General features: G+C 38.7%; 4 long non-coding RNA genes across 4 annotated transcripts; all 4 read left to right on the forward strand.

Moving 5' to 3' along the window:
• Positions 1 to 1,148: 1,148 nt before the first annotated feature.
• On the forward strand, positions 1,149 to 2,615 carry LOC139622441 (uncharacterized). Its single transcript, XR_011691262.1, has 3 exons — positions 1,149 to 1,224; positions 2,121 to 2,217; positions 2,512 to 2,615. It is a non-coding gene; the product is annotated as an uncharacterized lncRNA (long non-coding RNA).
• Positions 2,616 to 10,279: 7,664 nt separating this feature from the next.
• LOC139622442 (uncharacterized) lies at positions 10,280 to 12,446 on the forward strand. The gene is made up of 3 exons (XR_011691263.1): positions 10,280 to 10,388; positions 11,285 to 11,381; positions 11,674 to 12,446. It is a non-coding gene; the product is annotated as an uncharacterized lncRNA (long non-coding RNA).
• A 2,527-nt stretch (positions 12,447 to 14,973) lies between these two features.
• Positions 14,974 to 16,992, forward strand: LOC139622443 (uncharacterized). The gene is made up of 4 exons (XR_011691264.1): positions 14,974 to 15,003; positions 15,851 to 15,947; positions 16,234 to 16,336; positions 16,780 to 16,992. It is a non-coding gene; the product is annotated as an uncharacterized lncRNA (long non-coding RNA).
• A 2,678-nt stretch (positions 16,993 to 19,670) lies between these two features.
• On the forward strand, positions 19,671 to 21,436 carry LOC139622444 (uncharacterized). Its single transcript, XR_011691265.1, has 4 exons — positions 19,671 to 19,750; positions 20,289 to 20,373; positions 20,664 to 20,766; positions 21,208 to 21,436. It is a non-coding gene; the product is annotated as an uncharacterized lncRNA (long non-coding RNA).
• The last annotated feature ends 2,733 nt before the right edge of the window (positions 21,437 to 24,169 follow it).

Below are 24,169 nucleotides of genomic sequence, written 5' to 3' on the forward strand. Positions count from 1 at the left end.
GCACACTGCCGTGTTAAACAAAGAAATGTGGTTTATTACAGAGACCAAGAGCTGCAGGTGTTGACATTTCCTGGGAGACTTAGTTACTTTTAAATAATCCTTTTTATTATTCATATTCCACCCTGGGGAATGTTTAAATTTCACTCATGGTTTGGGTTGTTAATCAGATTCAATATTTATGGAAGAAAACTGACGAGGTTTCACACTGTTGTATGTGGACTGATAGTGTAGGTTTGTGAGTCGTCATGATGACATGTTCACATGCTGTTTTCTGCCAGTTTGGTAACTGTGACCAAAAGAGCATTTTTTTCTTTTGATGTGCAACAGGGAAAACACTTCCTGTTCTCTACTGTTTGTTTTTCATTTACACTTTTGCACTTTATGCCCTCTGCACCCTTGTTGTATTTAGCAGTGTCACCATTGGGATATTATAGTGTTCTTCCTACATTCACAGTTAAGATGAACCAAATATTTATAAGCATTTATTGTCATGTTCAGTTTTGCCAATGAGCCTTTAGTAAACTTATTTCTTTGTCCTAATTTGTTATAAGTATTATGGGTTTTTTTTTTTTTTTTTTTTCCAGGTTGTTAATTATGTACTGAGTATAGAAATGTTTGGAGCTGCAGTTTGTTGATGCTTTATTGTCCAGTTTCTGTCTGTTGCACAGCACAAATACTGACTTTTCATGACCACAGCTGTTGACACACACTTGGAGAACAAAGATTTGAAAGTATATATTGTTTATTATCTCATGGTTGATCCAAACTACATATTCTTTATAAGTGTTGACAATTTGTGGCTTTATTTTCAGTGCAAGTTCTCCATCTCTCAACAATAAAAGTTTCAGAAAAAGAAAACAGTTTTTGTGTTTCAGACTGACTGTTTCCTCAGCCATTTTTTCACCAATGTGTTTCTTTTTGCATTTGTTCAATAAAATGGAATATGGATATAATTTGAAATCCAGTTTACCTGTGAGTTGGTAGAAAGAACAGTAAGCATTGGTGAAAATGTCATGATTCAGAGATGTGTGCCTTAAAGATACATTATTAACATAACTTTAAAAAAACTGCTTTTCCCCACCTTAAACAAATACCTAAGTCAGATCACTATTTAAATACGAATAAGGATATGCAGTGGTGCACATCTCTAATATAAAGGCACTATCAGAGAGTTCTCACACACATCAGCGTCCTGTTCACTGGGTCACATCGCATCTGAAGATGGTACGTATTTTACACTTCACAATTCAATTTGGGAAGTTTTGGAATAAAGAAACTTTCTTCCATGGTCTTAAATCATGGTTGAAATTTTTTAGGATAAAAAAATGCAATATCATTATATATATGGATAGATTTATAAGACTTTGAAGTTGTCATTGCTGTCAAGATTGTGCTCTATATGTTATGGCCAAAATTGAAGTAACTGCAGTGCATAGTTTAGTTTCACAATTACTTTCAAATGGCTGCAAGATTTTAGGCCCATTGCACCATTTATATTATTATTATTTACAGCAGTAGGACTGGTGGTGTTGGCAGCAGCTTTTCAAAATACAGCTCCATCCATTAAAGAATGGTTGAAAAAGACAAATCGCTTGGTGAAAACAAAAACATCACATAATAACCTGTCACATAGGGATTAAGATTCTTCATGAATGCTCCAGACAAGATGAGTTTAAGTGGTTTACGAGAATAATTGAAACTGTCTTGCTTTAAACTGTGATTCAGTCAATCATTACAAATCATATCTTCTCTAAATTAAAATTTAATAATACTTATTTTTACATTCGGTATGTTGCAGGCAAAATGTCAAAAGTGTCCTTTTGTATGATACTGGATCATTTGTGATGACAAATGACCGTGACATACAAGCAAATAGCTACAATGCTAAAACCTATTGAGACTGACAAGAGAACATTTTTTTTATTCCTTTGGGGGTTTGATTCCTGTTGGGATTATCTGACAACTAAAGTATGAATAAATCCCACCTATTCATTTGCAGTCCTCAAGAGATCTTTAAAGGACGTGCTGAATGGAGGTTAATTAAGGAGAAGAGTATAATATATTACAGAGATGACAAAATATGCAGCATGTTTACAGATGTCATTTATTCACTCTTTCAGGCTTTTCTCCGTGTGCTTGTTTGTCTTATGGGACTGGTTGTCCTGTGCCACTCTGAGTGTCTCTTAAACCTGCATGATAAGGAAAACTATTCAAAAGGTGAGTGGGAGTGATCACAAACTGTAGAGATACAATTTAACAGCAGCAGATTTTGGAGTGGAAACTTGTCCAGTGTCTGACAGAAGTTGGACACATTTCCATTTAGTACTTCTTCATCGGTCTGAGTGTGTTTACACAACACCAGCCTGCTGAATCAAGACTTATCAGAATCACACCCATTCACACATCAATACACACTCACACACACACACAGTTATTCACTGCAGATTCATTAGAGAGTGACCAGTTGGTCAACGGCTCCTCTCAACTGTGGTTTTATTTCCTCACATACAGGGTGTGTGGATCGTGATGGGCAGGTGCACAGTGTTGGCTCTAACTGGGAGAGAGGCTGCTGGTCATGCACCTGCTTGAAGATTGGTGCACGCTGCTGTCAGACGTAAGATTTTCATGATTAGATTCATTAGGATCAAACAAACATGTTCTGTAGGATTTATTTCAAGAGTTCTTAGGGGCTGTACAAAAATTAATGAGGAAGGGAGGGTGGCTAGAAACATTCCCCACAGCATCATTGATTGACACAATACAATATTGATGTATAGGTGAAATTTCATAAAACTAACGCACCTTCCAAAGCTTATTTCAGCTCTCTTTGTAAAACAAGTTGTCCTCATAGATCTGTTCTGACCTGTAAAAGATTTAACAGTCATATTTTTGATCTTTAGGTGAGACTAGCCTCCTTTTAACCAGACAAACATACACTACTCTCCTCTTTTCTTTTGACCCCCCATCCTAATAATTTTGTACCACTTTCACAAGGCTGTTTGATTTTTCTCTCTAATGTAAGGGTGATATTCTTTCTTTTTCTTTTCTTTTTTCAGGGATTCCTGCAAAAAGTGAGCTGCTTCAGTCTGATTTGTCAAGGTGGTGCTGAAATCAGACAACACAAGGGAGCGCAACCCCCCTCAACATACTACAAAGTGACCTCCAAACTGCATAGATGATAAAAAAAAAGCAAATTTTACCAATAAAAAAACCTGCATCAACTCTGTCTCTTCTTGCCTGCTCTTTGTTTCTTTAACACAACTTACTATGGGTGTAATTTTTGGGATGTTATTGATTAAATCCACCACTGTGTGACAGCAGAGCTAAGACGGCAGAGGGTCTCTGGCACAGTACAGCTGCAGATATGCAGTTGTACTGTATTTATCTTCTATTAAAAAATGTTTTTGAATGATGCAACAACAACAACATTGTACAGAAGGCATTTCTTTGAACATGCATCCAAACTTCAGCAGATTGACTGGGGACAAAATAGAAATCAGTGAAACATATTTACCCGATTTGCACGAATGTTTCATAAACTGTGTGGAAATGTGAAATGCACTTGTTCCTCCCTCCATTATTGCTCATATCTGAAGTCTAAATATATATCTGAATGTCTGAGTCTGAAGAAGAGTTCTTAGCTGTAGTTCTTAGTTCATTAGCTAACCACTTACAATTCAAGGTACATCAGGGTTGTACCACTTGAGGAAGGACTGCTCACTGCGAGTACACAGCTGAGACAGGCCGGATGGTGCAGCAAGATTTTAAAGAACACAGTATTGTTAGCCTACACAATAATCAGTCCAGCCCTGGCCCTGAAACATTAACGGCCTCCTGGAAATTCCCCTGACATTCCTGATTACTACTGCGCTACTGGCAATGATGCAGTGTGAAGTGAAAGATAACCAAGTGCGCGCCCTCCAACTAGAAGGGCCCCAAACAGCTATAGACTTATTAACTTATTACATGTTCAGAAATGAAAAATATTGTATTATGTTACTATTCTAACTCATTGTACCCCTAAGTAACTTACAAGAGGCCACGCAAAGCAAACAAGACTGTACTACAATTGTACTTCTGATAAATGTCATCAGTTATGTTGCAAATTCTGATTTTACAAATCAAATCAAATATGAAGTATTATAACTGATTAAACTATTCAATATTATCTAAAATAGCTCCACTTTGAACACAAGTTGAGTAAAGTTAAATTCATTATGGTGATGGTCAACTTTTAAGTAAAGATTTGAAGGCAGGACTTTTACAGTATTTTTAGTGTGTAATAATTTTACATAAAGAGAAAAGTTTTGAGACATTCCCAGTTAGAGAGAGTGTCCCCAAATCATTAAATCTGCCCCTGGTTCTTGTGATGGCAACAGTCATTGTAATAACGATTAATCGCTTAATTTCAACAGTTAGTCACAATTAACTGCATGTTTTATCACATGATTCAAATTCTATTATTTTGCATTTCAGAAGTGTTTTCTCTTGCTTGACAACACATAACCATCAGTCTGTCTGAACTAGCAGCTAACATTAGCATGTCTGACGTGTAATTATGAAGATGTCTGATAATTAATTTATCCATAGACGAACTCTGGGTAACTTATATTTTCATCCAGCTCATCTGATCTTCACCAACGACGATTCCAGCATTGGATTTAAACACTTTAGGTCTCCCAACACGCCCCTTTATGCAGACCGGAACGTCCCCCTTTTGCTCTCATAGACATGACTTGCCATCAACTATCTTGCGCCGCCATGTAAAATCTTTGTAGCAAGTGTCTGTGGCAGCTTGACAACAAGTAAGGGTGCATCAAAGGGTCAAAATAGTAGCTGCCAAAGATTCTTGAACGTAGCGCTGTAGAATCTTTGGTAACAGCAGCAGTGACGGTGTAAAATACAGAATCTTTGGCTAAAAAACAATAATGCATTATGCTTGGTCCTTAATCTCATCACGATTAAAGCATTAATGCTGACAGACCTAGTTTTGTAGCAAGTTTTTTACACATCTATACAGGGGAAAGAGGTTATGTCGCTATTTCATCTATTTCATCTGTTTCATCAAGTTCCAAACAGGGGCGATGCTAGTTATAAAGCCCCCCCCCCATCCATAATATTTTTTTGGAAAGCTATTGTAGGCTATGTGCTTAACAAGCTTCCATTGACTTGCTCATTATTATTGCCACTGCCATACTCATACTGACAAAAGCACTGGTAAAGGTAAAAATGCAAAGATACATTCATGACAAGCCTGACACTAACCTCCACATCGGAGCCACATCAGAATCCCCCTCCTCCTCCCCTACCAAAGGAACATCTCTCTCTATCCTGGAGAGAGATGTCAACAGGCTTTTTAAGAAGCAGAACCCCCGCAAAGCAGCCGGTCCTGACTCTGTCTCTCCATCATCCCTGAAGCACTGTGCTGATCAGCTGTCTTCAGTGTTCACGGACATCTTCAACACCTCACTGGAGACCTGCCACGTGCCAGCCTGCTTCAAATCCTCCACCATCATCCCTGTCCCCAAAAAACCAAGGCCCACAGGACTAAATGACTATAGACCCATTGCCCTGACCTCTGTGGTCATGAAATCATTTGAGCGCCTTGTCCTGTCCCATCTCAAATCCATCACTGACCCACTCCTGGACCCCCTGCAGTTCGCCTACAGAGCCAACAGGTCTGTAGACGACGCCGTCAACATGGCTCTCCACTTCATCCTCCAGCACCTGGACTCCTCAGGGACCTATGCCAGGATCCTGTTTGTGGACTTCAGCTCTGCCTTCAACACCATCATCCCGGCTCTGCTGCAGGACAAGCTCTCCCAGCTGAGCGTGCCTGACTCCACCTGCAGGTGGATCACCGACTTCCTGTCTGACAGGAGGCAGCACGTGAAGCTAGGAAAGCACGTGTCTGACTCCCAGACCATCAGCACTGGATCCCCACAAGGCTGCGTTCTTTCTCCTCTGCTCTTCTCCCTGTACACCAACACCTGCACCTCCAGCCATCAGTCTGTCAAGCTCCTGAAGTTTGCAGACGACACCACTCTCATTGGACTCATCTCTGATGGCGATGAGTCTGCCTACAGGTGGGAGACTGAGCGTCTGGTGACCTGGTGCAGGCAGAACAACCTAGAGCTAAACGCTCTGAAGACAGTGGAAATGATAGTGGACTTCAGGAAGAGCCCAGCCCCACCCACCCCCATCTCCCTGTGTGACTCCCCCGTGGCTACCGTGGAGCATTTTCGCTTCTTGGGAACCACCATCACACAGGATCTCAAATGGGAGCTAAACATCAGCTCCCTCATCAAAAAAGGATGTATTTCCTGAGGCAATTGAAGAAGTTCAACCTGCCAAGGACTATGATGGTGAACTTCTACACCTCCATCATTGAGTCCATCCTCAACTCCTCCATCACCATCTGGTACGCTGCTGCCACGGAGAGGGACAATAACAGACTGCAGCGTATCATCCACTCTGCTGAGAAGGTGATTGGCTGCAATCTTCCGTCCCTCCAGGACCTGTACACCTCAAGGACTCTGAGGCGTGCAGGGAAGATTGTAGCTGACTCCTCCCACCCTGGACACAAACTCTTTGTGACACTCCCCTCTGGCAGGAGGCTGCGGTCCTTCAGGACCAAAACCTCTCGCCACAAAAATAGCTTCTTCCCATCTGCTATTAGCCTCATCAACAAGGCTAGAGAGCCCCACTGTTGCTGATCAATTGCACCAATCACCAGAAAAAATTCCTTGTATGTGAAAACATACTTGGCAATAAAACTGATTCTGATTCTGATTCATGTATGTCAAGTTGTGTGGGCGTTAAGTTGCTCCAGCTCTGCCCAAACTTGAAACGGCTTGTTCAGCACAAAAGATTCAGGGACAACTCAGTTCCTTTTCTTTTGTTTTATTTCTTCCAAATGGATGTTTAACAGAATAGGTTGATAACCTTAAAGATAGAAGAACAAAGAAATATATATACACGTCAGCAAATTAATATCATCCATGTATCATTTTATTTTAAACTCAGTACAATGCCTGTAAATAAAAAAAAGTACAATTTTACTATTGCACAAAACTAACTAATTACATTTAGTGTTAATAAACATGATTAAAGGCCTTGAAATGAAATGCACAGTCCGACATTGATTTCCTCCTACCAGTTGTGTCTTTAGTGCTGACAATGAGCTGTGCCTCTCTTGCCTTTCTGCCAGGAGTGAATCCAAGTGACTGACCATCCACCAAACATTTTTCCCATGCTCTCCAAGCAGGTGTGCAGGTGAAACCAGTCCCCCTATGAGCACTGGCTGCTGTTTGAGGTTCCATTGATACTTATCGCTTTGTCTGCCCCTTTAGGCCTGGAGTACATTTGCTGATGTAGTGATCTCTGGTTTTTAACAAAACAATGTATGAAAATGTTTCTTTCAATAAACATGAACCTCAATAGGTTTTACAAAGTAAAGCATATCTCTATGCAAATACTAGCAACCTCTGACTCCAGCCATTGAATTCCTCTTCTGTGTTCCACACTAAAAATGATCAAGTACTACAGGAGGGAATACAAAAAAACCAGTCACTTTATGACTTTCACAGTTGTATACCTGATATGATCTGAAAGTAAACAAAGTATTTCCCTGATTTTGCATATTTACATCAGGCTTCTCTATGAAGGAAAAACATTTTACGTTTTTCGATTTTACATGTTCTTGACTATATGCCAGTATAGGAAGCATGGCAACCGAAATAACTTTTCATACCTGTGTGGATTGTCTGGAATCTGGTAACATAAATATCATGATAGTGGGATAGCCTACTGTATGTCTTAGTAATAATTTGTAAAAAATATATTGTGTACCGACATAACTAAATAATGTAAGCTACATTAGAATATCAGACCGCAGTTGGAGACAAATTGTTGCCGTAATTTGCTGTTGCTGTAATTTCAAAACTGGATTACTTGACAATGCCAAAAGGCACAGATAAATACTTTATACCATTTGGGGACTGCTGTTTATTTTGATGTATGGTTTGTCGTATAAACTCAGGCGTTAGTGAGATACTGCACTGACAACAACCGGTGTGGAGATGGAAGCAGAGCTGTATGCAGAATATGATTGAATGTGATGTGAATTCAATGATGTTATTTTTTTCCCAAACCATTTATCACAGCAACTAGTGGAAAGCACCGTTGGGAAGCTCAAGTCATGAGGTTTCACATGATATATGTGTGTTAATTGTGTGATGAGTATTCCGCAAGCAGTTTAATAGAGACGAATGGGTGCGATTTGGATGCATCAGTCATATACGGTTATTCCACAGCGCCCAAGACATTACTGTTTCTGAAATGTGATCAGGAAATTTTACTGGGGCACAGCAATTATATACTGGGGCACGTGCCCCAGTAAAATGGGTCTGGCGACGCAGATGGTTCCAAATGTCTGATTGATTAACAACATTAAGGAGAAAGGGGGTGTCACAGACCCAGGTGGACCAAAGTTAACTGGCTGTGAGGTAAGGATATGTGAAACTATTTGTTCGATCATAACTATTAAATCAGGCCTGTCTGACTGAGTAACCACACAACACTGTGGGCCAGTCAATCAAGGCACATAACAATCAGTTTTCATCTGCAGCATTTTTTGTGTCCATTTAGATTCTTACCGGTCCAATTGTCCAGCAGCCCACCAGAAAGACTCCTGCTACACACCATTTTGTGGGTGAACCCGGAGGCTCACGAGCACTACTCCATCGCCATGTTCATTGCCTTCTACATCACCATTAGCCTCTTCCTCTACTGCCACACCTTAGCCAACACCCGTGCCTACCAGCAGAGCTGGATGGCACGCATTTGATCCCCATGTTCTCTGTCTTTGAGTGCAGTGTGAACGGCTCTGTCCCCAACCAGCATCACTGGCCCTTCAACAAACCTGCCTTCATAAAGCATTGTATGGACTATACTTTCAAAGATCAGCAGCTACAGTGTACATGGACTGTGATGTTACAGCCTGAATGAGAAACTTTTTACTTGAGATGCTGCTTCTTGTCTTAAGATGAATTCTAACTGTGACTACAACATCGCACAAGGTCACTGCTCACAGCCAAAAATTATGTGGCAGGTAACTTGTAAAACCACAACTGGTCAGTTTTATGCTGCTGTTTTTGAACATGTTAAACAAACTTCACCTTTGGACAGAGCCAGACTAGCTGTTTCCTCCTGTTTCCAGTCTTTATGCTAAGCTAAGCTAACCAGCTGCTGGCTATTGCTACATATTTAATGGACAGATACTGAATGAAAACATGATCTAATTTCTCATCTGACTCTTCCCAAAAGTGCAAAACTGTTCCTTTTTCTTTTATTTCCTAAATCAGATTGCACACTGCCGTGTTAAACAAAGAAATGTGGTTTATTACAGAGACCAAGAGCTGCAGGTGTTGACATTTCCTGGGAGACTTAGTTACTTTTAAATAATCCTTTTTATTATTCATATTCCACCCTGGGGAATGTTTAAATTTCACTCATGGTTTGGGTTGTTAATCAGATTCAATATTTATGGAAGAAAACTGACGAGGTTTCACACTGTTGTATGTGGACTGATAGTGTAGGTTTGTGAGTCGTCATGATGACATGTTCACATGCTGTTTTCTGCCAGTTTGGTAACTGCTACCAAAAGAGCATTTTTTTCTTTTGATGTGCAACAGGGAAAACACTTCCTGTTCTCTACTGTTTGTTTTTCATTTACACTTTTGCACTTTATGCCCTCTGCACCCTTGTTGTATTTAGCAGTGTCACCATTGGGATATTATAGTGTTCTTCCTACATTCACAGTTAAACTGAACCAAATATTTATAAGCATTTATTGTCATGTTCAGTTTTGCCAATGGACATTTAGTAAACTTATGTCTTTGTCCTAATTTGTTAGAGTATTATGGTTTTTTATTTTTTCCAGGTTGTTAATTATGTACTGAGTATAGAAATGTTTGGAGCTGCAGTTTGTTGATACTTTATTGTCCAGTTTCTGTTTGTTGCACAGCACAAATACTGACTTTTCATGACCACAGCTGTTGACAAACACTTGGAGAACAAAGATTTGAAAGTATAATTAATAATTAATAAAAAATAATTTGAAATCCAGTTTACCTGTGAGTTTGTAGAAAGAACAGTAAGCATTGGTGAAAATGTCACGATTCAGAGATGTGTGCCTTAAAGATACATTATTAACATAACTTTAAAAAAACTGCTTTTCCCCACCTTAAACAAATACCTAAGTCAGATCACTATTTAAATACGAATAAGGATATGCAGTGGTGCACATCTCTAATATAAAGGCGCTATCAGAGAGTTCTCACACACATCAGCGTCCTGTTCACTGGGTCACATCGCATCTGAAGATGGTACGTATTTTACACTTCATAATTCAATTTAGGAAGTTTTGGAATAAAGAAACTTTCTTCCATGGTCTTAAATCATGGTTGAAATTTTTTACGATAAAAAAATGCAATATCATTATATATATGGATAGATTTATAAGACTTTGAAGTTGTCATTGCTGTCAAGATTGTGCTCTATATGTTATGGCCAAAATTGAAGTAACTGCAGTGCATAGTTTAGTTTCACAATTACTTTCAAATGGCTGCAAGATTTTAGGCCCATTGCACCATTTATATTATTATTATTTACAGCAGTAGGACTGGTGGTGTTGGCAGCAGCTTTTCAAAATACAGCTCCATCCATTAAAGAATGGTTGAAAAAGACAAATCGCTTTGTGAAAACAAAAACATCACATAATAACCTTTCACATAGGGATTAAGATTCTTCATGAATGCTCCAGACAAGATGAGTTTAAGTGGTTTACGAGAATAATTGAAACTGTCTTGCTTTAAACTGTGACTCAGTCAATCATTACAAATCATATCTTCTCTAAATTAAAATTTAATAATACTTATTTTTACATTCGGTATGTTGCAGGCAAAATGTCAAAAGTGTCCTTTTGTATGATACTGGATCATTTGTGATGACAAATGACCGTGACATACAAGCAAATAGCTACAATGCTAAAACCTATTGAGACTGACAGGAGAACATTTTTTTTATTCCTTTGGGGGTTTGATTCCTGTTGGGATTATCTGACAACTAAAGTATGAATAAATCCCACCTATTCATTTGCAGTCCTCAAGAGATCTTTAAAGGACGTGCTGAATGGAGGTTAATTAAGGAGAAGAGTATAATATATTACAGAGATGACAAAATATGCAGCATGTTTACAGATGTCATTTATTCACTCTTTCAGGCTTTTCTCCGTGTGCTTGTTTGTCTTATGGGACTGGTTGTCCTGTGCCACTCTGAGTGTCTCTTAAACCTGCATGATAAGGAAAACTATTCAAAAGGTGAGTGGGAGTGATCACAAACTGTAGAGATACAATTTAACAGCAGCAGATTTTGGAGTGGAAACTTGTCCAGTGTCTGACAGAAGTTGGACACATTTCCATTTAGTACTTCTTCATCGGTCTGAGTGTGTTTACACAGCACCTGCCTGCTGAATCAAGACTTATCAGAATCACACCCATTCACACATCAATACACACTCATACACACACAGTTATTCACTGCAGATTCATTAGAGAGTGACCAGTTGGTCAACAGCTCCTCTCAACTGCGGTTTTATTTCCTCACATACAGGGTGTGTGGATCGTGATGGGCAGGTGCACAGTGTTGGCTCTAACTGGGAGAGAGGCTGCTGGTCATGCACCTGCTTGAAGATTGGTGCACGCTGCTGTCAGACGTAAGATTTTCATGATTAGATTCATTATGATCAAACAAACATGTTCTGTAGGATTTATTTGAAGAGTTCTCAGGGGCTGTACAAAAATGAATGAGGAAGGGAGGGTGGCTAGAAACATTCCCACAGCATCATTGATTGACACAATACAATATTGATGTATAGGTGAAATTTCATAAAACTAACGCACCTTCCAAAGCTTATTTCAGCTGTCTTTGTAAAACAAGTTGTCTTCATAGATCTGCTCTGACCTGTAAAAGATTTAACAGTCATATTTTTGATCTTTAGGTGAGACTAGCCTCCTTTTAACCAAGACAAAACGTACACTACTCTCCTCTTTTCTTTTGACTCCCCCATTCTAATAATTTTGCACCACTTTCACAAGGCTGTTTGATTTTTCTCTCTAATATGAAAGTGATATTCTTTCTTTTTCTTTTCTTTTTTCAGGGATTCCTGCAAAAAGTGAGCTGCTTCTTGATCAGAAGGTCTGATTTGCCAAGGTGGTGCTGAAATCAGACAACACAAGGGAGCGCAACCCCCCTCAACATACTACAAAGTGACCTCCAAACTGCATAGATGATTAAAAACCAAAAAAAAAAACAACAACTATATTTTTTCAACAAGGTCATTGTGTGCACATAAAATGAATTACCAATAAACAAACCTGCATCAACTCAGTTTGTTTCTCAGCTTTGTTCTCACTGTCTCTGACAGAAATCTTCTGGTTGTTATGATGTTGAGCTCCTTCTCCAACTCTCAGATTCACACCTGATCAGAACATCATTTTCTCTGGCATCCTGGCATCACAGTGACAATATTATCTAAAATCCACTTTGAACACAAGTTGAGTAAAGTTAAATTCATTATGGTGATGGTCAACTTTTAAGTAAAAATTTGAAGGCAGGACTTTTATAGTATTTTTAGTGTGTAATAATTTTACATAAAGAGAAACGTTTTGAGAAATTCCCAGTTAGAGAGAGTGTAAAATAAAGCAAGACAGGGTTCACCTTGGGCCACCAACTCATTAAATCTGCCCCGGTTCTCGTGATAGCAGCAGACGCAGATGGTTCCAAATGTCTGATTGATTGACAACAGCAAGGAGAAAGGGGGCGGGACAGACCCAGGTGGACCAAAGTTGACTGGCTGTGAGGTAAGCATATGTGAAACTATTAGGTAGATCATAACTATTAAATCGGGCCTGTCCGGGGCGGTCCGGTAGTCGAGTGGTTAGGGTGCGTGCCATGGTGAGCGCAAGATGCTCTTAGCAGGCAGTCACTGGTCAGACTCCTGACTGGTCCAACTCTTTCCTGCATGTCATTCCCCTTTCCTGTCAGTCTCCACTTATCTATAATAAAGACATAAAAAGCCCAAAAAAATAATAAAAAAAGAAAAATTGGGCCTGTCCAACCCTGTCTGACATAGTAACCACACAACACTGTGGGCCAGTCAGTCAAGGCACATTACAATCAATTTTCATCTGCAGCATTTCTTGTGTCCATTTAGATACTTACCGGCCCAATTGTCCAGCAGCCCACCAGAAAAACTCCTGCTACTCCCATTGGCCAATCTGCCCTTGCTACAAAGACAGTAGGCTAATTGTTGTAGTTTTGGGTTTTGATGTTTTTTTCAGCAGAATTGTCCTTTAATGATTCCTTTCAATTGGAGACACTCTACAAACCTGGAATCTGATTCACACCATTTTGTGGGTGAGCCCGGAGGCTCACGAGCACTACTCCATCACCATGCTCATTGCCTTCTACATCACCATTAGCCTCTTCCTCTACAACCACACCTTAGCCTACACCCATAATAACTTGTCAGTTTTACACTGCTGTTTTTGAACATGTTAAATAAACGTCACCTTTGGACAGAGCCAGACTAGCTGATTCCTCCTGTTTCCAGTCTTTATGCTAAGCTAAGCTAACCAGCTGCTGGCTATTGCTACATATTTAATGGGCAGATACTGAATGAAAACATTATCTAATTTCTCATCTGACTCTTCCCAAATGCAAAACTGTTCCTTTTTCATTCATTTCTAAATTAAAATTCACACTGCCATGTTAAACAAAGAAATGTGGTTTATTACAGAGACCAAGAGCTGCAGGTGTGGACATTTTCTGGGAGACTTAATTACTTTTGAATAATCCTTTTGATTATTCATATTCCACCCTGGGGAATGTTTAAATTTCACTCATGGTTTGGGTTGTTGGTCAGATTCAATATTTATTGAAGAAAACTGATGAGGTTTCACACTGTTGTATGTGGACTGATAGTGTAGGTTTGTGAGTCGTCATGATGACATGTTCACATGCTGTTTTCTGCCAGTTTGGTAACTGTGACCAAAAGAGCAATTTTTTTTTTAATGTGCAACAGGGAAAACACTTCCTGTTCTCTCCTGTTTGTTTTTCATTTACACTTTTGCACTTTATGCCCTCTGCACCCTTGTTGTATTTAGCAGTGTCACCATTGGGATATTATAGTGTTCTTCCTACATTCACAGTTAAACTGAACCAAATATTTATAAGCATTTATTGTCATGTTCAGTTTTGCCAGTGAACATTTAGTAAAGTTATTTCTTTGTCCTAATTTGTTAGAGTGTTATGGTTTTTTATTTTTTCCAGGTTGTTAATTATGTACTGAGTATAGAAATGTTTGGAGCTGCAGTTTGTTGATACTTTATTGTCCAGTTTCTGTCTGTTGCACAGCACAAAGACTGACTTTTCATGACCACAGCTGTTGACAAACACTTGGAGAACAAAGGTTTGAAAGTATATATTGTTTATTATCTTATGATTGATCCAAACTACATATTTTTAATAAGTGTTGACAATTTGTGGCTTTATTTTCAGTGCAAGTTCTCCATCTCTCAACAATAAAAGTTTTAGAAAAAGAAAACAGTTTTTGTGTTTCAGACTGACTGTTTCCTCAGCCATTTTTTCACCAATGTGTTTCTTTTTGCATTTGTTCAATAAAATGGAATATGGATATAATTTGAAATCCAGTTTACCTGTGAGTTGGTAGAAAGAAAAGAATCATTGGTGAAAATGTCATGATTCAGAGATGTGTGATACATTGTTAACATAACCTAAAAAAAGTGGTTTCCCCCTCCTTAAACAAATATCTAAGTCACATCACTATCTAAATACGAATAAGGATATATAAAGCCACTATCAGAGAGTTCTCGCACACATCGACGTCCTGTTCACTGGGTCACGTCGCATCTGAAGATGGTACGTATTATACAACTCACAATTCAATTTGGGAAGTTTTGGAAAAAAGAAACTTTCTTCCATGGTCTTAAATCATGTTTGAAATTTTTTAGGATAAAAAATGCAATATCATTATATATATGGATAGATTTATAAGACTTTGAAGTTGTCATTGCTGTCAAGATTGTGCTCTATATGTTATGGCCAAAATTGAAGTAACTGCAGGCCCATTGCACCATTTATATTATTATTATTTACAGCAGTAGGACTGGTGGTGTTGGCAGCAGCTTTTCAAAATACAGCTCCATCCATTAAAGAATGGTTCAAAAAGACAAATCACTTGGTGAAAACAAAAACATCACATAATAACCTGTCACATCGGGATTAAGATTCTTCACCAATGCTACAGACAAGATGAGTTTAAATGGTTTACAAGAATAATTGAAACTGTCTTGTTGTAAACTGTGATTCAGTCAATCATTACAAATCATATCTTCTGCAGGTTAAATTTAATAATACTTATTTTTACAGTTGGTATGTTGCAGGCAAAATGTCAAAAGTGTCCTTTTGTATGATACTGGATCATTTGTGATGACAAATGACCGTGACATACAAGCAAATAGCTACATTGCTAAAACCCATTGAGACTGACAGGAGAACATTTTTTTTTATTCCTTTGGGGGTTTGATTCCTGTTGGGATTATCTGACAACTAAAGTATGAATAAATCCCACCTATTCATTTGCAGTCCTCAAGAGATCTTTAGAGGACGTGCTGAATGGAGGTTAATTAAGGAGAAGAGTATAACATATGACAGAGATGACAAAATATGCAGCATGTTTACAGATGTCATTTATTCACTCTTTCAGGCTTTTCTCCGTGTGCTTGTTTGTCTTATGGGACTGGTTGTCCTGTGCCACTCTGAGTGTCTCTTAAAAATGCATAATAAGGAAAACTATTCAAAAGGTGAGTGGGAGTGATCACAAACTATAGAGATACAATTTAACAGCAGCAGATTTTGGAGTGGAAACTTGTCCAGTGTCTGGCAGAAGTTGGACACATTTCCATTTAGTACTTCTTCATCGGTCTGAGTGTGTTTACGCAACACCAGCCTGCTGAATCAAGACTTATCAGAATCACACCCATTCACACATCAATACACACACACACAGTTATTCACTGCAGATTCATTAGAGAGTGACCAGTTGGTCAACGGCTCCTCTCAACTGCGGTTTTATTTCCTCACATACAGGGTGTGTGGGTCGTGATGGGCAGGTGCACAGTGTTGGCTCTAACTGGGAGAGAGGCTGCTGGTCATGCACCTGCTTGAAGATTGGTGCACGCTGCTGTCAGACGTAAGATTTTCATGATTGGATTCATTATGATCAAACAAACATGTTCTGTAGGATTTATTTGAAGAGTTCTTAGGGACTGTACAAAAGTTAATGAGGAAGGGAGGGTGGCTAGAAACATTCCCACAGCATCATTGATTGACACAATACAATATTGATGTAGAGGTGAAATTTCATAAAACTAACGCACCTTCCAAAGCTTATTTCAGCTGTCTTTGTAAAACAAGTTGTCTTCATAGATCTGTTCTGACCTGTAAAAGATTTAACAGTCATATTTTTTATCTTTAGGTAAGACTAGCCTCCTTTTAACCAAGACAAAACGTACACTACTCTCCTCTTTTCTTTTGACCCCCCATCCTAATAATTTTGTACCACGTTCACAAGGCTGTTTGATTTTTCTCTCTAATCTGAAGGTGATATTCTTTCTTTTTCTTTTCTTTTTTCAGGGATTCCTGCAAAAAGTGAGCTGCTTCTTGATCAGAAGGTCTGATTTGCCAAGGTGGTGGTGAAATCAGACAACACAAGGGAGCGCAACCCCCCTCAACATACTACAAAGTGACCTCCAAACTGCATAGATGATTAAAAACAACAACTATATTTTTTCAACAAGGTCATTGTGTGCACATAAAATGAATTACCAATAAACAAACCTGCATCAACTCTGTCTCTTCTTGCCTGCTCTTGGTTTCTTTAACACAACTTACTGTGGGTGTCATTTTTAGGATGTTATTGAATAAATCCACCACTGTGTGACAGCAGAGCTTAGAGCTCAGAGGGTCTCTGGCAACCACAGGGCTTCAACAGCCCAATAACAGCTTTGCTTCTCACTGTCTCTGACAGAAATCTTCTGGTTGTTATGATGTTGAGCTCCTTCTCCAACTCTCATCCCTGTGGATTCACACCTGATCAGAACATCATTTTCTCTGGCATCCTGGCATCACAGAGACACTCCACTCTACCAGGCCACTGTGTAAGTGCTTCATTTTTACTCAAAGTAGTGATTCTTGTTGAGGAAAATCATTCTTTTATTAGTTAATGAGTTATGAAATGTGTGCTGTCTGGTTTCTCCACTGTCAGCTTGTTGCTTAATGTCCACAGATATTCAGCTGTACTGCATTGATCTTCCATTAAAATGTTTTTGAACAATGCATCCAAACCACAGCAGTCTAAAGAAGGCATTCCTCAATCCCTGATAATGAAGTCTGAGTCAGGAGCTCAGGTTGAGGGGGAAAGCAGACGGCACGCCACTTATCAAAGGTAGCACAATGCACCTGCTAGCACCTGTAAAGCTCGCTCTCCAACATGTTTGTTGTTACTTGATTGTTTAGTTTTGCAGACTCTGCATGAAAACCAAAGCACAAAAACAGCAATTTGTAACTGTGACTACAACATCGCACAACTACAACTGTGAGGACAACAGCACCTCTCACAGCCAAAATATTATGTGGCATGTATCCTGTAAAAGCACAAATGGTCAATTTTACACTGCTGTTTTTGTGAATATTGAACAAACTTTACCTTTGGACAGAGCCAGACGAGCTGCTTGCTCTTGTTTACTAGTCGTTATGCTAAGCTAAGCTAACCAGCTGCTGGCTATTGCTACATATTTAATGGAAAGACAATGAATGAAAGCATTATCTAATTTCTCATCTGACTCTTCCAAAATGCAAAACTGTTCCTTATTAATTCATTCCTAAATTAAATTGAACCCTTCCAGGTTAAACAAAGAAATGTGGTTTATTACAGAGACCAAGAGCTGCAGGTGTGGACATTTTCTGGGAGACTTAATTACTTTTGAATAATCCTTTTGATTATTCATATTCCACCCTGGGGATATTTACGTTTCACTCATGGTTTGGGTTGTTGGTCAGATTCAATATTTATTGAAGAAAACTGATGGTTTCACACTGTTGTATGTGGACTGATGTGTAGGTTTGTGAGTCGTCATGATGACATGTTCACATGCTGTTTTCTGCCAGTTTGGTAACTGCTACCAAAAGAGCATTTTTTTCTTTTGATGTGCAACAGGGAAAACACTTCCTGTTCTCTACTGTTTGTTTTTCATTTACACTTTTGCACTTTATGCCCTCTGCACCCTTGTTGTATTTAGCAGTGTCACCACTGGGATATTATAGTGTTCTTCCTACATTCACAGTTAAACTGAACCAAATGTTTATAAGCATTTATTGTAATGTTCAGTTTTGCCAATAAGCCTTAAGTAAACTTATTTCTTTGTCCTGATTTGTTAGAGTGTTATCTCAAAGGAGTTTTAAATTGAAAGCATGGCTGATGAAGCCTCTTGGATGAGAGGTGAAACGTCTTCCTCGACAAATAAGCAAGTCCAGTTGCTTTCGATTTAAAACTCCTTTGAGATACTATGACCTGGACAAATGAGAATATTCACAGGCTTAGAGTATTATGTTTTTTTTTATTTTTTCCAGGTTGTTAATTATGTACTGAGTATAGAAATGATGATGATGATGATGATGAGCTTTATTGTCACTGTAACAGTACAAGTACATTTACAGCGAAATTACAATAATCACCCCGTCTACACCTAGGGCATCCAACATATAATAAGACAGACATAACAGGATGACTGTGCAGCAAAGAGGGGAGGGAGGAAAGGGGGAGAAGGAGAGGAGAGGAGAAAGAAAATAAACCCAAACGATACTCCTGGGGGGGGGGGGATGCAAACAACTTGCTCCAGGGGAGGGGGAGAAGGGGGGAGGAGGCGATTCCAGTGCAGACAGACAGCCAGCCTCAGCCGCTGCCATTAAGGCGCTGCCATCGGATCCCGCCCGCCGCACTGGATGGGAGGAAGCGGCGAAGGCTTGGGATGGGGTTGGGGGTTGGGGGTTGGGGTGAGAAATGTTTGGAGCTGCAGTTTGTTGATACTTTATTGTCCAGTTTCTGTCTGTTGCACAGCACAAATACTGACTTTTCATTACTACATATAACTACATAAACTACATATTTTTAATAAGTGTTTACAATTTGTGGCTTTATTTTCAGTGCAAGTTCTCCATCTCTCAACAGAAAAAAGAAAACAGTTTTTGTGTTTCAGACTGACTGTTTCCTCAGCCATTCTTTCACCAATGTGTTTCTTTTTGCATTTGTTCAATAAAATGGAATATGGGTATAATTTGAAATCCATCTTACCTGTGAGTTGGTAGAAAGAACAGTAAGTATTGGTGAAAATGTCACAATTCAGAGATGCGTGCCTTAAAGATACATTATTAACATAACTTTAAAAAAAACTGCTTTTCCCCACCTTAAACAAATATCTGAGTCACATCACTATTTAAATATAAATGAGGATATGCAGTGGTGCACATCTCTAATATAAAGGCGCTATCAGAGAGTTCTCACACACATCGACGTCCTGTTCACTGGGTCACATCGCATCTGAAGATGGTACGTATTTTACACCTCACAATTCAATTTGGGAAGTTTTGGAATAAAGAAACTTTCTTTCATGGTCTTCAATCATGGTTGAAATTTTTTAGGATAAAAAATGCAATATCATTATATATATGGATAGATTTATAAGACTTTGAAGTTGTCATTGCTGTCAAGATTGTGCTCTATATGTTATGGCCAAAATTGAAGTAACTGCAGTGCATAGTTTAGCTCCACAATTACTTTCAAATTAAGATTCTTCACAAATGCTACAGACAAGATGAGTTTAAGTGGTTTACAAGAATAGCTACAATGCTAAAACCTATTGAGACTGACAGGAGAACATTTTTTTTTTATTCCTTTGGGGGTTTGATTCCTGTTGGGATTATCTGACAACTAAAGTATGAATAAATCCCACCTATTCATTTGCAGTCCTCAAGAGATCTTTAGAGGACGTGCTGAATGGAGGTTAATTAAGGAGAAGAGTATAATATATTACAGAGATGACAAAATATGCAGCATGTTTACAGATGTCATTTATTCACTCTTTCAGGCTTTTCTCCGTGTGTTTATTTGTCTTATGGTACTGGTTGTCCTGTGCCACTCTGAGCCGCATGATAAGGAAAACCCTTCAAAAGGTGAGTGGGAGTGATCACAAACTGTAGAGATACAATTTAACAGCAGCAGATTTTGGAGTGGAAACTTGTCCAGTGTCTGACAGAAGTTGGACACATTTCCATTTAGTACTTCTTCATCGGTCTGAGTGTGTTTACACAGCACCTGCCTGCTGAATCAAGACTTATCAGAATCACACCCATTCACACATCAATACACACTCACACACACAATTATTCACTGCAGATTTATTAGAGAGTGACCAGTTGGTCAACAGCTCCTCTCAACTGTGGTTTTATTTCCTCACATACAGAGTGTGTGGGTCGTGATGGGCAGGAGCACAGTGTTGGCTCTAACTGGGAGAAAGGCTGCTGGTCATGCACCTGCTTGAAGACTGGTGTACGCTGTCATAGGATGTAAGATTTTCATGATTGGATTCATTAGGATCAAACAAACATGTTCTGTAGGATTTATTTGAAGAGTTCTTCGGGACTGTACAAAAGTTAATGAGGAAGGGAGGGTGGCCAGAAACATTCCCCACAGCACCATTGATTGACACAATACAATATTGATGTATAGGTGAAATTTCATAAAACTAACGCACCTTCCAAAGCTTATTTCAGCTGTCTTTGTAAAACAAGTTGTCTTCATAGATCTGCTCTGACCTTATGTAGTTATACAGGAAAAACTAAGCTACTGAAAATGAGGAATAATATTAAATCTGTAAAAGATTTAACAGTCATATTTTTGATCTTTAGGTAAGACTAGCCTCCTTTTAACCAAGACAAAACATACACTACTCTCCTCTCTTGTTAGTAGGTAATTGGTTAGGTAATATTCTTTCTTTCTTTTTTCAGGGATTCCTGCAAAAAGTGAGCTGCTTCTTGAGAAGAAGGTCTGATTTGCCAAGGTGGTGGTGAAATCAGACAACACAAGGGAGTGCAACCCCTCTAAACATACTACAAAGTGACCTCCAAACTGCATAGATGATAAAAAAAAAAAAAAAAAAAAACACTATATTTTTTCAACAAGGTCATTGTGTGCACATAAAATGAATTACCAATAAACAAACCTGCATCAACTCTGTTTCTTCTTGCCTGCTCTTGGTTTCTTTAACACAACTTACTGTGGGTGTCATTTTTAGGATGTTATTGAATAAATCCACCACTGTGTGACAGCAGAGCTTAGAGCTCAGAGGGTCTCTGGCAACTACAGGGCTTCAACAGCCCAATAACAGCTTTGTTCTCACTGTCTCTGACAGAAATCTTCTGGTTGTTATGATGTTGAGCTCCTTCTCCAACTCTCAGATTCACACCTGATCAGAACATCATTTTCTCTGGCATCCTGGCATCACAGAGACAATATTATCTAAAATCCACTTTGAACACAAGTTGAGTAAAGTTAAATTCATTATGGTGATGGTCAACTTTTAAGTAAAAATTTGAAGGCAGGACAGTTTTCACCTTGGGCCATCAACTCAATAAATCTGCCCCGGTTCTTGTGATAGCAGCAGACGCAGATGGTTCCAAATGTCTGATTGATTGACAACAGCAAGGAGAAAGGGGGCGGGACAGACCCAGGTGGACCAAAGTTGACTGGCTGTGAGGTAAGGATATGTGTAAATTGGGCCTGTCCAACCCTGTCTGACATAGTAACCACACAACACTGTGGGCCAGTCAATCAAGGCACATTACAATCAATTTTCATCTGCAGCATTTCTTGTGTCCATTTAGATACTTACCGGCCCAATTATCCAGCAGCCCACCAGAAAAACTCCTGCTACTCCCATTGGCCAATCTGCCCTTGCTACAAAGACAGTAGGCTACTTGTTGTAGTTTTGGGTTTTGATGTTTTTTTCACCAGAGTTGTCCTTTAATGATTCCTGTCAATTGGAGACACTCTACAAACCTGGAATCTGATTCACACCATTTTGTGGGTGAGCCCGGAGGCTCACGAGCACTACTCCATCACCATGCTCATTGCCTTCTACATCACCATTAGCCTCTTCCTCTACAACCACACCTTAGCCTACACCCATAATAACTTGTCAGTTTTACACTGCTGTTTTTGACCATGTTAAACAAACTTCACCTTTGGACAGAGCCAGACTAGCTGATTCCTCCTGTTTCCAGTCTTTATGCTAAGCTAAGCTAACCAGCTGCTGGCTATTGCTACATATTTAATGGACAGATACTGAATGAAAACATGATCTAATTTCTCATCTGACTCTTCCCAAATGCAAAACTGTTCCTTTTTCATTCATTTCTAAATTAAAATTCACACTGCCATGTTAAACAAAGAAATGTGGTTTATTACAGAGACCAAGAGCTGCAGGTGTGGACATTTTCTGGGAGACTTAATTACTTTTAAAAAATCCTTTTGATTATTCATATTCCACCCTGGGGAATGTTTAAATTTCACTCATGGTTTGGGTTATTGGTCAGATTCAATATTTATTGAAGAAAACTGATGAGGTTTCACACTGTTGTATGTGGACTGATAGTGTAGGTTTGTGAGTCGTCATGATGACATGTTCACATGCTGTTTTCTGCCAGTTTGGTAACTGTGACCAAAAGAACATTTTTTTTTAAAGTGCAACAGGGAAAACACTTCCTGTTCTCTACTGTTTGTTTTTCATTTACACTTTTGCACTTTATGCCCTCTGCACCCTTGTTGTATTTAGCAGTGTCACCATTGGGATATTATAGTGTTCTTCCTACATTCACAGTTAAACTGAACCAAATATTTATAAGCATTTATTGTCATGTTCAGTTTTGCCAGTGAACATTTAGTAAAGTTATTTCTTTGTCCTAATTTGTTAGAGTGTTATGGTTTTTTATTTTTTCCAGGTTGTTAATTATGTACTGAGTATAGAAATGTTTGGAGCTGCAGTTTGTTGATACTTTATTGTCCAGTTTCTGTCTGTTGCACAGCACAAAGACTGACTTTTCATGACCACAGCTGTTGACAAACACTTGGAGAACAAAGGTTTGAAAGTATATATTGTTTATTATCTTATGATTGATCCAAACTACATATTTTTAATAAGTGTTGACAATTTGTGGCTTTATTTTCAGTGCAAGTTCTCCATCTCTCAACAATAAAAGTTTTAGAAAAAGAAAACAGTTTTTGTGTTTCAGACTGACTGTTTCCTCAGCCATTTTTTCCACCAATGTGTTTCTTTTTGCATTTGTTCAATAAAATGGAATATGGATATAATTTGAAATCCAGTTTACCTGTGAGTTGGTAGAAAGAACAGTAAGCATTGGTGAAAATGTCATGATTCAGAGATGTGTGATATATTGTTAACATAACCTAAAAAAAGTGGTTTCCCCCTCCTTAAACAAATATCTAAGTCACATCACTATCTAAATACGAATAAGGATATATAAAGCCACTATCAGAGAGTTCTCGCACATATCGACGTCCTGTTCACTGGGTCACATCGCATCTGAAGATGGTACGTATTTTACACCTCACAATTCAATTTGGGAAGTTTTGGAATAAAGAAACTTTCTTCCATGGTCTTAAATCATGGTTGAATTTTTTTAGGATAAAAAAATGCAATATCATTATATATATGGATAGATTTATAAGACTTTGAAGTTGTCATTGCTGTCAAGATTGTGCTCTATATGTTATGGCCAAAATTGAAGTAACTGCAGACCCATTGCACCATTTATATTATTATTATTTACAGCAGTAGGACTGGTGGTGTTGGCAGCAGCTTTTCAAAATACAGCTCCATCCATTAAAGAATGGTTCAAAAAGACAAATCACTTGGTGAAAACAAAAACATCACATAATAACCTGTCACAT

Source organism: Trachinotus anak, unplaced genomic scaffold (genome assembly GCF_046630095.1).
Source record: "Trachinotus anak isolate AG129_WGS33_773 ecotype Australia unplaced genomic scaffold, CSIRO_AGI_Tana_v1 ptg000007l, whole genome shotgun sequence".
In the NCBI taxonomy this organism is placed as follows: Eukaryota; Metazoa; Chordata; class Actinopteri; order Carangiformes; family Carangidae; genus Trachinotus; species Trachinotus anak.